The 14,516-nt window shown below is 44.7% G+C and overlaps 1 protein-coding gene and 1 non-coding gene across 3 annotated transcripts in view; both read left to right on the forward strand.

The window, feature by feature from the left end:
• Window positions 1-14,516, forward strand: part of LOC121878788 (myb-like protein X) — a 97,773-nt gene that overhangs the window by 42,176 nt on the left and 41,081 nt on the right. The window contains exon 2 of one of the 2 annotated variants that reach the window (XM_042385207.1): window positions 14,106-14,178. The exons of the other annotated variant lie outside the window; for it this stretch is intronic. The gene's annotated coding sequence lies outside the window, so the exon portion shown is untranslated. The remainder of the gene's footprint in view (window positions 1-14,105; window positions 14,179-14,516) is intronic. 2 annotated transcript variants of the gene reach the window in all.
• Trnaw-cca lies at window positions 2,097-2,168 on the forward strand. Its single transcript has one exon. It is a non-coding gene; the product is annotated as a tRNA-Trp (tRNA).

Below are 14,516 nucleotides of genomic sequence, written 5' to 3' on the forward strand. Positions count from 1 at the left end.
AAGACAGACACGTCACAAAAAACCTCTTAATAAAACCTCTTAATAAATCCTCTTAATAAAACCTCTTAATAAAACCTCTTAATAACACCTCTTAATAAAACCTCTTAATAAAAACCTCTTCATCAAAACCTCTTAATAAAACCTCTTTATAAAACCTCTTAATAAATCCTCTTAATAAAACCTCGTAATAAAACCTTTTCCTAAAAACCTCTTAATAAAAACCTCTTAATAAAAACCTCGTAATAAAACCTCTCAATGCAATGTTTTTGACAACGTGAGAGAATTGCGTTAAAAGATGGCGTCACAATTACACCCCAGACTCGACCGTAATGTAGATGATGAATTTCTCTACTCAAGGATAAGAAATACTACATCCATCTACGATAATTCTGGGATCCTAATTCTCAAAAAAAAAACTTAGGATAATTTTTTTTTCTCGTAAGTTTGGAAGTTAGTAATGCATTTAGGTGGTTCAGTGAGTTAAAGAGAGACAGATGGAGGTTAAAGATGGCGTCGAAATTACCCTGAGACTTGACTGTTACTACATAGAGAAACGAGTAACAGTCTTGATGTTACGCGTGTGACGGTGACGTAGTAGGAGGATAAAAGAGATAATAGAATCAAGGTGTGACGGTGTGACGTAACGGAGCGACAAGTGAGTTACGGCAGAGGGTACACAGCTTCCCACTCACGGGAGAGTTGTGGATGGCGTCACACCCTGCGTCACACCTGGCGTCACACTCATAACCATCTCGCCAGAATTGCGTATCTGGTCAATAAATCGCTGCGTATAGTCGGGTTTACGCCACTTACGACAGACTCAGGTAAAAGCGTCATATTTTGCGCGCGCGTGTGTGTGTGCGTGTCTCGTCGTCAGGAAAGTGCCAACAGGGTGTCAAGGCATAGTTTCCAAAGTGTCAATGTATGTCTGTCGGTGTCAAGGTAATTAGGAGGTGTCAGCGTGAGAGATGTGACACGGGTTCAAGGAAGGGGCTGTCATCAACCTGTTGTGTCATTGATAGATTTCGTCAAGCTGTGAGTAGCTGTGACGTCATGGTTATACTAGAGCAGTGACGTCACGGTAATACTAGAGCAGTGACGTCACGGTAATACTAGAGCAGTGATGTCACGGTAATACTAGAGCAGTGACGTGATGATTCTTCTTATGAGGTCCAACCCCTGACTTAATATTCCCATAAGTTGGAATCTGGATAATCTTTTCTTCCCAAAAATCGGAATCTTACAAAATGTCTGATTATCACCTTAGACATTTTAGCTGAGAATTACGTCGCAATCTTATGTTAAATCGTAGTTTTTTACTTTATTACCTGAAGATTAGACAAACGTAACTTAACTTGTGGGTTAGGGTTAGATTAGGTTTTATCCCTGTGTGAAATAAACTAAGGTTAGATTAGGTTAGGTTAGGTTAGGTTAGGGTTAGGTTAGATTAGGTTAGGTTTAACCCTCAGTGTCAAACTGCTAGGGATTTAGGGTTAAGTTAGATTAGGTTTTATCCTCAGGTGAAATAAACTGGGTTAGATTAGGTTAAGTTAGGTTAGGTTTAATCCTCAGGTGAAATAAACTGGGTTAGATTAGGTTAAGTTAGGTTAGGTTTAATCCTCAGGTGAAATAACAGCAGTTCTTAATCTTCCAGTGATCCATTTTTTAGGGTCGACTCATTTTCCGACAGCTTTAACCTTATCTCGGGCGACTTTCACCTGTTAACGTGCCATTGCCAAAACAATCTCAGGTAATTGAAGATATGTAACCCTTTAATGATCTAAATAAACCATCTTGATAAATGCTAATTGTCATATTACCTGGGTGGCTGTTAGCGATGGTTAGTGTGTTGCAGGGGTGTGGGGGGGGGGGTAGTCTCTCTCTCTCTCTCTCTCTCCACGTGAACAATAACACAACTGAACCTCATATTGAAACGACTGGTAGGGCACTGGGCAGATCAAGATGTCGTGCATAAAATCTACTAAACAAAGAGTATTGCCCCCCCCCTCCCCACAGGTGAGCGAGTGAGGCTTCAGTCCACAGTAACAGGTCTGACAGTCTCCGCCAGCATACAGGATTAGTGAGTCCTAACCGGTGGCCTCGTGGCGCAATGGTAGCGCGTCTGACTCCAGATCAGAAGGCTGGGTGTTCGAGTCACTCCGGGGTCAAGGAACCTTTTTTACATTAGCTTGGCCTGTGTAGGTTTATTGAGTCGACTGTGTACATGGTGGTGTACATGGTGGTGTATACATGGTGGTGTATACATGGTGGTGTACATGGTGGTGTATACATGGTGGTGTTATGGAGCCTGGCCTGGTTGTGTGAGGCTGAATCATGTAGCCTTTTGAATCAACTTGAGTGTGGGATGGTGGTAGTGTGTGTGTGTGTGTTGTGTGTGTGTGTGTGTGTGTGTGTTGTGTGTGTGTGTGTGTTGTGTGTGTGTTCTGTGTGTGTGTGTGTGTGTGTGTGTGTGTGTGTGTGTGTGTGTGTGTTGTGTGTGTGTGTGTGTGTGTGTGTGTGTTGTGTGTGTGTTCTGTTGTGTGTGTGTGTGTGTGTGTGTTATATATATATGTGTGTGTGTGTGTGTTATATATGTGTATGTATGTGTGTGTTGGTGTGTGTGTGTGTGTATATATAAGGTGTGGGTAGGGTAAAACACTCATATATTTGTAGTGTTTGAATCACATGAAGATTTGTCACCACAGTTTATTTCACCTTGAGATTAAACACCAGAACGGCAACCCCAACCCAACCCAACCCAACCCAATCCCACCCCAACCCAACCCAACCCAACCCAACCCAACCCCACCCCACCCCACCCCAACCCAACCCAACCTCCCAACCCAAGCCCAACCCAATAACCCAACCCAACCCAACCCAACCCAACCCCACCCCACCCCACCCACCCCAACCCAACCCAACCCCCCCCCAACCCCAACCCAACCAACCCAACCCAACCCAACCCCACCAAACTCTTTCTTTAGTCCTCATATGGGATTGGATTCTGTTTGGCGTTCTTTTGTTTACTGTGTTTATGACGTATGATAATGATGACGTCAGATAGATCCGTGACGTGGCATTTGATCCTCTTAGACCCATGTTGATTTTTTTTCCACTCTTATTTACTATATTTACAAAGGTGTTATTTACCAAGACACCTGTTGGTAATGAGCCCAGGTGATGTTGTGGTGATGCTGTGGGTGATGTTGTGGTGATGCTATAATGATGTTGTGTCTGATTAAGGCATCTAGATCATGTTTACTTCCATCCCCTACCTCACCCCACCACCCCCACTTACCCTGTCAACCCCTCACCACCCTAGCCCACCCACCCCCCTACCACCTGACCAACACACTACAAGTCCACCATTTCTACTACCCTTCCTCCTCCTCCTCCTCCTACTGCCCTCCTCCTCCTCCCACTGCCCCTCCTCCTCCTACTGTACTTCCTCCTCCTCCTGCTGCGCCTCTTCCTCCTCCTCGTTCCCTACATCTCTCTCTCTCTCTCTCTCTCTCTCTCTCTCTCTCTCTCCTCATCCCACGAGATCAGATACCAAAGCAACATAACAGTCCTCCTCCTCCTCCCCCCTGTTAATAAGAGGTCCTTCGCTCAAACCTCACGTGTTGCAAATGTCTTCCTGTGGGAGGGGGGGGGTAGAGAGGAGGGGAAGGAGGGAGGGTAGGTAAGGAAGGAGGAAGGTAGAGAGGGAAGTGGAGAGGTTGGAGGGACGGGAGGGAAGGTAGATAGAGAAGGAGGAGGTAGGGTGAGGGAGGTAGGGAGGTGAGGGAGCGCCAACACTTCTTTAGGTAGGTAACGGAGGAGGTTCCATCCCAGGGTACAATTGTGGTGGAGGGAGGGAGGAAGGGGTGGGGGGGGGGGAGGAATGAGGGAGGAAGGTAGGGAAAGAGGTAGGAAGGAGGGAGGAGGTAGGTAAGGGGGAGGGAGGCAGGAAGGGAGGCTAGCGGCGATCACTACACCTCGTCTGCATACTGAAGCGTCCAGGAGACCAGTGGCTGATCCAGCACCATGCCGCACCTCACACCATGTCCCACCTCACACCATGTCCCACCTCACACCATGCCGCACCTCACACCATGCCGCACCTCACACCATGTCATACCTTACACCATACACCATGCCGCACCTCACACCATGTCGTACCTCACACCATGTCGCACCTCACACCATGTCGCACCTCACACCATGTCGTAGTTACCTGACAAACACACCTGATATTTTTTGCACATATTAAAGACAGGTAACTACAAACCCATTATAATCTGTTAAGTAATTTGATGAGGAAAAAATTGATTATAATTTATTCTAAGGTAAAAATAGTAGACAACACAGGTGCTTACATGGCGTCATAAATATCTACATTCGAGTTAAGGTAAAATTAGGTTAGTTTAGGTTAGGTTTGGTTAGGTTAGGTTAGGTTAGGTTAGGTTAGGTTAGGTTAGGATAGTTAGTTAGGTTAGGGTTTGCTAGGTTAGGTTAGTTAGGTTAGGTTAGAAGTTAGGTTAGGTTAGTTTAGGTTAGGTTTGGTTAGGTTAGGTTAGGTTAGGTTAGGTTAGGTTAGGTTAGGATAGGATAGCATCTGAGTGTCTAATGTTCAGGTGATATAAAACTACAATTTGTAAACTTTCCATAACTTTTCTCTCTCCTCCGGTTATAACTTTCACTTGTTATTGTTCACTGGTATTACTTGTTCTTCTGTTCTTCACTGATACTTTCGCTTTTTTCCCGACAGCCACCTGGTAGCAGTTATTCGTGTGGCTGTCTGATAGTTGGCGGTGTATGGCTGTTTGTGTGGATGTCTGGCTGATAGCTAAGGGGTGTTTGGATGTATGTCTGGCTGTCTGGTAGCTGGGGGTGTATGTCTGGCTGTCTGGCTGTCTGATAGCTGAGGGGTGTGTGGCTGTCTGTCTGGCTGTCTGATAGCTGAGGGGTGTGGCTGGTTCGTCTGGCTGTCTGATAGCTGAGGGTGTGTGGGTTGTCTGTCTGGCTGTCTGATAGCTGAGGGTGTGTGGCTGGCTGATAGCTAAGGGGTGTTTGGATGTATGTCTGGCTGTCTGGTAGCTGGGGGTGTATGTCTGGCTGTCTGGCTGTCTGATAGCTGAGGGGTGTGTGGCTGTCTGTCTGGCTGTCTGATAGCTGAGGGGTGTATGGATGTCTGTCTGGCTGTCTGGTAGCTGGGGGTATATGTCTGGCTGTCTGGTAGCTGAGGGGTGTATGGATGTCTGTCTGGCTGTCTGGTAGCTGGGGGTGTATGTCTGGCTGTCTGGTAGCTGAGGGGTGTGTGGCTGTCTGATAGCTGAGGTGTGTGTGGCTGTCTGATAGCTGAGGGGTGTGTGGCTGTCTGGTACACAAACACCACACAAGACCAATGTCCAGGCAGTAGGTAGTAGGCAGCTACCAAACAGGGAGGTACTACCGCCTGGGAAGATATTGGAAGCATAATGTGTTGTCTAATGGTAGACCCTGCTGCCATATGTGACCAAGTCCCAGGTTGATGATCTGACTTTCTGCCTCATTTACACACAATTGCAGGGTCTCAATTGTTTCTCTTACTATTGACAACACAACATAATATACATATAGCATTTCTCACTATTAATTATTGTTTTTCTTTTCTTTATTATCATTTTTACAGTGTTGTTATTATTATTATTTTATTTTACTTTTTATTATAAATTTTATTTACTATGAATTACTATTATTATTAAATTTTCGCCCCCCAGGCCCCGATGTGGGTCAGTGACCTGTGCCCGGGTGGGCTAATCCCCATAAAAAAAAGTGGGTGTTGAAGGTGGTGGGTGGCTAGTAAGTGGGTGTTGAAGGTGGTGGGTGGCTATTAAGTGGGTGTTGAAGGTGGTGGGTGGCTATTAAGTGGGTGTTGAAGGTGGTGGGTGGCTAGTAAGTGGGTGTTGAAGGTGGTGGGTGGCTAGTAAGTGGGTGTTGAAGGTAGTGGGTGGCTAGTAAGTGGGTGTTGAAGGTGGTGGGTGGCCCGCAGGGTGAGTGACTGAATCCACACGTGTCTATCCACTATATCCTATCATCCATCTTACCTATCCATCACTCAGGTACCCATTTAAAGACTTATTCACCCCCATTCATCCATTTACTCATCCAAGCACTTATTCAGCTTCATCCACTTACTCATTCATCCATTCTATTTTCTCAAGTCAGTTTACGCATCTTTTTCTGTTGAGAGAGAGATCCCTGCTTTGGTACTACTCAGCAACTAACTTCTAACCTAACCTAACCTGTAGACTGGTTCTGGAAATAGCGTGTATTTTTCTCACAGGTCTGGGTGGGTGTGTGTGTGTGTGTGTGTGTGTGTGTGTGTGTGTGTGTGTGTGTGTGTGTGTGTGTGTGTGTGTGTGTGTGGGTGAGTTACGAGAACCAGCTGCCTCGGTCACTCATTATCTCACTACTGTGTGCTGTTACTTTTTTACTTTAATGTACCTTTGTTTGGGTACTGTGTAGGAGGAGGGGGGGGGGGAAGGGCAAGGTGACGTAACACTCTCCAGGGAACTTAATGTAACGTAAAGCAGATTTAAGTAACGGTGGTAACGCTTTTCTTTTGTTTATTGATGTTGTTGCTATTGTTTGTTTTTGTTTGTTGTTGTTGCTATTGTTTGTTGTTGTTTGTTGTTGTTGTTGTTGTTGTTGTTGTTGTTATTGTTGTTGTTATTGTTTGTTGTTGTTGTTGTTGTTGTTGTTATTGTTGTTGTTGTTGTTATTGTTTGCTGTTGTTTGTTGTTGTTGTTATTGTTTGTCTTTGTTTACTGTTGTTATAGAGTCTAGGAGTTGTTTCGTCGCCATGTTGGTTGTGTTTTATTAGTATTTTCGAAATTTGATGTTGACGATGATGTTGACGATGATGTTGACGATGATAGTAACGAAGGTGATAAGAATCTCTCTCTCTCTTTCTCTCTCTCTCTCTCTCTCTCTCTCTCTCTCTCTCTCTCTCTCTCTCCCTCTCCTTGTTACCGTTCATCGCTCTTTTCCCTTATTTCCAGGTCGCATCTTCACTCACTCGTCCTTCAGCTCTCCTACTTTCCTTTGTTCTTCTTCTTTTCTTTTCTCCTTCTCTTTTCTTCTTCTCCTCCTCCTCTTTCCTCCTCCTCCTCCTCTTTTCTCCTCCTCCTCTTTTCTCCTCCTCCTCCTCCACCAGGACAGGTACAGGTGTAAGGGTTCACCTGAGCCACTAATGACCGACCTTAAAACACATAACACGTAACTGACCACAGGTGGACCGGTGTTCTATGTGGACCACGAGGCTTCCATGTGGACCACGAGGCTTCCATGTAGACCACAAGGCTTTCATGTGGACCACAAGGCTTCCATGTGGACCGGGGTTCTATTTAGGGGTTTCTTTAATCGGGGTTAAGTGGGCTCTGACGCCTCCGTACACAGAAATGAATGTCCGTCCGCCCGCAAAGAGCCATCCTGCATGACCGTACCTAAGAGCCATCCTGCATGACCGTACCTAAGAGCCATCCTGCATGACCGTACCTAAGAGCCATCCTGCATGACCGTACCTAAGAGCCATCCTGCATGACCGTACCTAAGAGCCATCTTGCATGACCGTACCTAGAAGGCAGTTTGTATATTATAAGCAAAACCGGTTCCCTTTGTGTCGTATTACGGTAAAATTCACCTCACACCCCGCCCCGCCACCACCCCGCCCCACCATCACCCCACCCCACCACCACCCCGCCCCACCACCACCCCACCAATATCATATATTTACGTGGTGACGACCCCCTCACCCCCTCCTCACACCTACCTCACCCCCTCCTCTCTGTTACGTGGGCGAGTTATGTTACGATTGTTCTTTTTGAGAGAGAGAGAGAGAGAGAGAGACAGACGCAAATACATCCTTTGTTTAGAGGTTACAGTATTTTCAAGTCACATAGCGTACTAGAATACAGTTATAAGAGAGAGAGAGAGAGAGAGAGAGAGAGAGAGAGAGAGAGTATATAACAACTCTATTATTTATTTACACAACTGTACATTATATACTATTAATACCTCTATATAGCGAACTAACTGTATTACCTCTATATAAGAACATAAGAATGGAGGAAACTGCAGCGGGCCTATTGGGTCATACTGGGCAGTCCCGTTTATACCCAACCCCTATTGCTCATATAAGCATCCAACCTATGTTTGAAGCTATTAAGCGTATTCGAGTTAATGATGATATTTGGGTAACTTGTTCCATTCATCCACTACTCTGTTTCCAGACCAGTGTTTACCTATTTCGCACCTAAATCTAAATTTGTCTAATTTAAAACCATTGTTACGAGCTCGCTCCTGGTTGGATAGTTTGAGTACCTTTGTAAATTGTAGTATCCCCTTTGTTTAGCCCTGACTTCCACTTATACACCTCTATCAGGTCGCCCCTCGCTCTACGTCTCTCGAGGGAGTGCAAATTAAGATGCCTTAACCTGTCTCTGTACTCAAGGTTCCTAATGCCCGGGATTAGTCTTGTCATTCTCCTCTGAATTCTTTCCGATGATTCTATATCCATTCTGTAATATGACCAGAATTGAACTGCGTAATCCAAGTGAGGTCTCACAAGCGCAAGATACAGTTTTAGGATGACCTCGCTAGTCTTGTAACTAACACTCCTTTGTATGAACCCAAGTACTTTATTAGCCTTGTTACGAGCAAAAACACAGTTTACTTGGCTTAAGGTTCCTACTTATCATTACTCCTCAATCTCTTGTAGTCGGATTTCTCTATGGCATCGTTGTTCATCTGGTATCTGGTTTCCCTGTTTACATCTCCTATACTGAGTACTTTACATTTGTCGACGTTGAATTTCATCTGCCATTTTTCAGACCATTCGAAAAATTTGTTTAGATCTTCCTGTAGTTTTGCAGAGTCCTCGTCAGATTTAATTACACGTCCTATTTTAGTGTCATCAGCAAATTTACTTATGTTGCTGTCTATGCCGATATCTATGTCGTTTATGTATATAATAAATAATAATGGTCCAAGTACTGAGCCTTGGGAAACTCCACTAGTGACGTTGTTCCAATGGGATTTTGTGCCATTAATGCTCACTCGCTGTTTCCTGTCCTGTAACCACGCCCTAATCCATTTTAGAATATCACCTTTAATGCCATGACCCTCTACTTTCGTGGGGGACTCTGTCGAAGGCTTTGCTAAAGTCGAGATATACCACATCATAATTGTGCCCCTCGTCCACCGATTCGAAAACTGATGAAAAGAATGTTAATAGATTAGACAAGAACGCCCGCTTGTGAAGCCATGCTGGACTTCTTGTAATACCTCTAAATAGCGGAATTACTGTAATAATTATGTAGCGGACTTACTGTAATAGCTATGTAGCGGACTGACTGTATTACCTCTACATAGCGAACTTTTTGTAATACCTCTATATAGCGGACTTTTTGTAATACCTCTATATAGCGGATTTACTGTAATACCTCTATATAGCGGATTTACTGTAATATCTCTATATAGCGGAATTACTGTAATACCGCTATATAGCGGACTTACTGTAACATCAGGCCACATGAACGAGGTGTGAGGGAACAGTCTGACCAGAGGGTTTGTTGAAATAGTTGTTTTTTACGGTACAAGTGCGGCGGTACAGGTGTAACGGTTCAGGTGTGCTGGTACAGGTGATAATAATAAAATAATAATAATAATTAACGGTTTATTGAAAGAGCTTGGCAGCCAGAAGGTTGAAAATATACAGTTACATATTTGGAGAATGGGTTTCGAATTACAAATATACAAGTAACATAAGTGATACAAATAAGATATATAATAACTAGATGGGGAAAAGCTCAAACGACAGTGCATTTCAACATAGTGACAGTGCAAGAAGTAGTATTTACTGGGAGTGAATACACTGGTTTATTACAAGTTATTGATAATTTTTACAATGGTTGGGACTGGGCTGTTCTTATAGCGACCAGTTCGTGCACGTATGGGCTGGATGCGGTTGTGGTGTCGAACAGCAATTCTCGGGCTAGGGATCTCAGGTGGTAGTAGGAGCCGGTGTCGAGGATGGTGTAGAAGCTTCTTAACAAATTTGCAGATGAGGTCGTGGTGATGGTCAGTGAGAGTCGAAAGGGTCAGTGTGTTGAGCGCTTCTTGATATGTGGAGTACGAAGGGGAGAGAATAATCTTGCATGCCCTCTTTTGCACCTTTTCGAGGTGTTTACGTTGTGTGGCATTTAAGGAGGAAGACCAGGTAGGGAAGGCATAGGTGAGCTTGGGAAGTATGAATGTTGTGTAAACACTGAGGAGCTCGGGTGCAGGAACTCCGAGGGACTTGAGTCGGCGGAGGAGGTGGAGACTGAAACTGGAGGATTTGACAACTTCACTGACATGTGGTTTCCAATTTAGTTTGTTGTCTATGGTGACGCCGAGGAGCTTCGTGGAATCTACAACCTGGAGTGTGTTCGGACCTAAAGTAATGGAAGGAGGTGGGACAATGTCGGAGGAGAGATTGATGTGCATAACCATGGTCTTGGTATGGTTGATGGTGACATGGTTGTTGGTGGCCCAGTTTTGGAGACTGTTCAATAAATCCTGAAGGTGTGATGGTACAGGTGTGCTGGTACAGGTGAGACGGTACAGGTGTGATGGTACAGGTGTGACGGTACAGGTGTGACGTTACAAGTGTGATGATACAGGTGTGATATTACAGGTGTGACGGTACAGGTGTGATAGTCCAGGTGTAACGGTACAGGTGTGATAGTACAGGTGTGACGGTACAGGTGTGTGATAGTACAGGTGTGACGGTACAGGTGTGATAGTACAGGTGTGACGGTACAGGTGTGATGATACAGGTGTGACGGTACAGGTGTGATAGTACAGGTGTGATGGTTCAGGTGTGACTGTACAGGTGTGATGATACAGGTGTGACGGTACAGTTACGGAAATGTGTTACCCTGTGTCTGCAAACGGCTCTGTCACAGTAGTATTTATGAATGAATTGGTATTGGTTGTGTAACGAGGGACGTGATTGGTGGATCGGTTTGCTCTAGGTTAGGTTAGGTCAGGTCAAGTCAGGTGTTGTTCAGGCATCTTCGTCAGAGCTCGCGGGGGGAAAGTTAACGTAGGAGAGTTGGTGAATCTGGATCAAGGACTGTGACTCAACCTGGCTTAACTTTACAGTGCTGGGTGCTAGGTGCTGTGCGCTAGATGCTGGGCGTCTCTGAATGCATTGATTTGAATCCCAAGGCCTGTGTGTGTGTGTGTGTGTGTTTTATGACCTACACGCACGTCGACACCTTAAACAAGACAGGAAATGACGTCACCAGTACTGTTATTATGGGATTACCGCGCACGACACTCACCCACGTCTTCCCACCCACACCCCCGCCCACGTCTCCCCACCCACACCCCCGTCCACGTCTTCCCACCCACACCCCCGTCCACGTCTCCCACACCCCCGTCCACGTCCCACCCACCCCCACTACCCTGTCCTCCGCCCACACCTCTACCCATGCCTCCTCTTCCCACCCACCCCCCGCCTACGTCTTCCACCCACCCCCCCCACGTCTTCCCACCACACCCCTACCCTTGGCACTCATCCTTTCACCACCCCACTCCTCCCTCACACCCGTACCTCCTTCCCCCACCACTCACCCATGCCCCCCTCCACCTCCTCCCCTCCCCCCACCTAAACTAAACAACTTATTGACCCACCTAAGCTACTATACAAACATGGCGGGTCAATATGGCATCCAAATCACACCGAGACTCTAGAGGATGAAAGATAATTGGGTCATTAGATAGTAGGTAGTTAAGGTAGAGTGTCAGAGTAGTTAAGGAGATATTTTGGCTGTGTCGTAACGTAAGTGAACGAGAATCCGTCTTTTGTGTCGTAACTTAAGTGTGAGTAAATTAGAGAGTGTTTTCACATATGTAGTCACTGGGGAAATTTAACGGATCACCTGAAGATTAGAAACCCAAATTTATTTCACCTGATGATAAAAACACCTTAAGTTACCTGGGGGGGTGTTAATTAGGTTAGGTTATATCATGTTAGGTTAGGTCTGGTTCGGTTATATCATGTTAGGTCAGCGTTATGTTAATCTGTTCCAATTTAACGTAGCGGTTCGTTGAGAATCCATTTTTCATGTCGTAAGTTAAATAAACTGGCTTAATGAATTCTGACACCTCTACCTGTCTCTGATAATCCACTTACCTGTCTTAATTTGAGCCCCAATTACTTTACGGTTGAACGTGTGACTGTGATACATAAGAACATAAGAAAATAAGGAGTCTGCAATAAGCCGGTTGGCCTGTGCATGGCAGCTCCTGTCGAGAGTTACTACCACTCTCTGTCATCCATGAATCTATCCAGCCTCCTTTTGAAACTTTCCAGAGTTCCAGCACTTACTACAAGGTTGCTAAGCTTGTTCCACTCGTCCACCACCCTATTTGTGAACCAGTTCCTTCCTATCTCCCTCCTAAACCTAAACTTATCTAACTTCAATCCGTTGCTCCGAGTCCTATCCTGCTCGAATATTATAAGAACTTTATCTATATCCCCTTTATTGATTCCTTTCACCCACTTGAATACTTCTATACGCCCTGGTAACTATCGCCGCCCACCTGTTTCCCCGTCCAACTTACAGTATTCACGCCCACGGTGGGTGTGAGGTGACCTGTGTATGGGCGTGACACTACTACTTATCTACACCTATACCATATTACCTGAAGAATACCTGGGGATGAGGGAGTAACTGTTGGTGATGACTATACTGAAGGGCGGTGGGTCTCTCTCTCTCTCTCTCTCTCTCTCTCTCTCTCTCTCTCTCTCTCTCTCTCTCTCTCTCTCTCTCCCTCATCATCATCATCATCATCATCATAGGAACACGCCCTTATCAACAGGTACTAATCACGTCTCGCCACTTGACTTCACCTGACACTCTTAATGGCGGCTCTAATGACTTGAACGACGCCTTGTGTGTTTTAATTGCTTCCTTGCCAGACGTCCGCCACGCCCGTCGAACCCACGCCTTCACCCCCACGCCACCACCCCACACCACCACCCCATGCTACCACCCCACGCTTCATCCTTCGTTTCATGTGTGTGTGTGTGTGTGTGTGATGGTGATAGATGTAGTGAAGATAGTAGTATAATCACCACACCACAATCCCCACAAATCAAATACTCATCCTTCAGACCACCTCAATTAAGGTCGGGTTTCCCCTTAACATTTCCTCTCATTAATAATCATATAACCTTGTTACTTGTGTCAGTCGTGATTGGTGGTTGTGGGTTAAAATTTTCACTTCAGGTCATTACACTGAGTTTGTTTTAGTGTCTGTGTGTATGTTTGAATGTTTCGCTGCCTTAACGAACGCCACAGCAGGCAGAAGATGGGCGATGATGTTCGTCTGGCGTGTTTAGAAAGACTCGAAATGCAAAGCTTTACAACGTTATTTTTCTCCTGTTTAACTCATTGTACTTGGATTATATCTGCCTCTAGGTGAAGTCTAATAAGTCGCCAGGTCCCGATGAGATGTTTGTCAGAGTATTAAAGGAATGTAAGGAAGAGCTTATTATGCCCTTAGCAAAGTTGTTTAACATGTCCTTAAAAACTGGTGGAGTACCAGAATCCTGGAGGATAGCGAATGTAATACCGATTTTCAAGAAGGGAGATAGATCACTATCCTCTAACTACCGTCCAATCAGCTTAACATCAATTGTAGGCAAATTACTGGAAGCAATAATTTCAAACGCAATTCGAAATCACCTGGAGAAGCACAAGTTGGTCAACGATTCCCAACATGGCTTCATCATCATCATCATCATCATCATCATCATCATTATTATTATTATTATCAATTTGTTGTATTATTTTTATACTAATTCTTCGAATATAATCTCAGTTTAAATCCTCTCTATTATTTGTAACATTTATTTCACTCTGTTACAACATTCACCTAAGCCTCTCTCTCTCTCTCTCTCTCTCTCTCTCTCTCTCTCTCTCTCTCTCTCTCTCTCTCTCTCTCCTCGTCTTTATTATATGTATCCACATTATGTATCTCTTATTTACATATTTATTCGTCTAATATAGCATTATCTTCCCCAGGGTAGCGCGCGCGCGTGTGTGTAAGACAGTGAGGATCCGAAGACCATCATCTGCTGTTGTTGTTGTGGTCGGGGTACGTTTCTAACATTAATCACATTAGAAACACACGCGTAAATATCTAACATCAGCTATTGTTGTGGTAGGAGTACGTTTCTAACATTAATCACATTAGAAACACACGTGTAAATATGTAACATCAGTTGTTGTTGTGGTTATTACTTATTCATGTTTTATACTGTATTTATGTATATGTGTATGTTAGAGACTTGTTAGGTGTAGAGAGAGAGAGAGAGAGAGAGAGAGAGAGAGAGAGAGAGAGAGAGGACGAACTAATTTCCCTATTACGTAACAAAGCGAACAGAGACATGATATAATCCGGAAGAATAAGCAACACTAAGAGATAAGGAGAAC

Source organism: Homarus americanus, unplaced genomic scaffold, assembly GCF_018991925.1.
Source record: "Homarus americanus isolate GMGI-L3 unplaced genomic scaffold, GMGI_Hamer_2.0 scaffold40995, whole genome shotgun sequence".
Classification (NCBI taxonomy): Eukaryota; Metazoa; Arthropoda; class Malacostraca; order Decapoda; family Nephropidae; genus Homarus; species Homarus americanus.